The following is a 1,967-nucleotide window of genomic DNA, read 5'->3' as shown; positions in this document are numbered from 1 at the left end:
TATTATTGTTTCATTTCATCTGATGTTACAACAGAGCACTTCCATGATTTTTTTCATGTCTTTCTTCAAACACTAAGATCTATCTCAAATAACATCATGGTGTATACTACCAATTCTATTTATTCAATGTCATATCAAAGCATGCAGACCTCACCAACACACACTTTTTTGTTTTTTTCAGAAGAATGTAGTTTGATATTTATTTTAGTATAAAAGGTTTGTGCACAGTGTAACAAATACATCTTTTACAAATCTGTTTTGAAAACGTGGTGGTTGTTTATTTGGGTTTCATACCCTCAAATACTTCATCCGTCAGTTTTTTTACTTCTTTGTGTCTTATAACTGCTTGGCTCATACAGTCTTGAAGTTTAGTTCCAGTCAGTCCACTTCCACCTGGTTTGTGAAGACAACATAGCTTGCCTTCCTCGTCCATTACTACTGTTAAGGTTGCAGTTGCCAGATGTTCCTCCTTTTCAGTAGGGTCAACTGTAAGCAGAGTGTCATCAAACACAGCAAAGGAAATTGCAACCGAGGAGTTCTAATACTCAAATAACTTCTCTTCTTTCAATGAACTTCTGCTACAGCAGTTTCTTCACTTATAGTAACTTCAGGCCACTGTACATTTTTTAAAGCTGCTAACAAAGCAAAGGTGCAAGCATCCAAAATGTTTCCATCATGGTTGAGGCAAATGAGATCACAGTATAGAACCCAAGCAAGCTTTCCTGGAGAGATACATAAGTCCTCTTTCTGAATTATCTGAATTTTCAATGATACCTGTAATGAACTGGCTGGCCACTTGGACCTCTTCTCCAGGAGGTCCAGACCGAAATCTCCAGGAACACAGAGGTGATAGATGCAAATTAGGAACAACATATCCTTTATCAGGGGCATCTGTTGGTGGTGCTCCAAATTCTACTTTAATTCCACAAATTACTGTAGTATTTCCCAGCTTCACTACAGAAGAACCATCTGCAGTACCAATTGAACCTACACTGACAGTTGTGGTTCTCAATTCACCAAGTTCTTTTCCATCAGGACGGCAGTTCACTTTCAAAAATCTCCTGTAATACTCCAGAGGTTCCACAGTTTTGAACCCAGATGCCATCTTCCACCCGCGGGTCCAACACACATATTTGAACAAAAATACACACTTTCTTTATTTTCTTTTTCTGTTCCTTCTCTCATTCCTTACAATTCTTTCATACACTGAGTTTGCTTCACCGTATTTTAAACTCTCTGTTAATTCTGCAATTTTATTCATGGCTTATTACACTGTATATAAAAAATTAGGAGGGTTAAAGTGTTAAAAAATTAACTGATACTTTCCCCTTTCTTTGAACCCTTTGGTCCTTTCCAGAAAATTCAGGGAAGAGATAACACATCAAAATGCAAAGTGAAAATAAGTAAAGTCTTAGCTTTCGGGTTTCAAGATCCTGCTCTTTGGGGAAAGTCAAAAGAACTGAAGGCATGGGCAAAATATTTGGAAAACTACCCGATAAGTAAAGAATCAAGATGTCCTCTTGCTCATTAGATAAAAATTCCTTGGGCTGGGGGCATGAAGAAAGTTGGAAAATAAACATTGAGAGTTTAGAATGGGTGGGTCCCCAAGAAAAGAAAAAGGCCCATGTCCCAGTGTCATTGGCTGACTCTAGGTGGGTGGGGAGAAGGATGCACGAGGGAAGGGAATGTGGGGCAACAATAATCTTTAGCAGAATTGCATCTAAGTCCCAAGGGGCTTACACAGAACCAAGGCTTCAGACAAGGGCCCTGAGGATCAGGGTCACGGCCAGGAGGAGAACCTCTGAGTTGTCTGGTGACCTGGGCTTCAGTGCCCAGTTCACAGAGACATCTTGAGTCCTACCTGCTGAACTCATTCAGGTCTGGTGGCTTTCTCTGTCTTCCTTCTTTCCCAAGAACCTCTTGGATCCCTGAGCAAAAGATTTCTAGGCCCGTGGTCCACTGGGATA

General features: G+C 40.2%; 1 pseudogene; it reads right to left on the bottom strand.

The window, feature by feature from the left end:
• Positions 1-277: 277 nt before the first annotated feature.
• On the bottom strand, positions 278-1,105 carry LOC132428180 (exosome complex component RRP43 pseudogene; annotated as a pseudogene).
• Between the last annotated feature and the right edge of the window lie 862 nt (positions 1,106-1,967).

The sequence above is a fragment of the Delphinus delphis genome, chromosome 7, assembly GCF_949987515.2.
Source record: "Delphinus delphis chromosome 7, mDelDel1.2, whole genome shotgun sequence".
Taxonomy (NCBI): domain Eukaryota; kingdom Metazoa; phylum Chordata; class Mammalia; order Artiodactyla; family Delphinidae; genus Delphinus; species Delphinus delphis.
The sequence above is the reverse complement of the archived record's forward strand: the minus strand, read 5'-3'. Positions and strand labels throughout refer to the sequence as shown.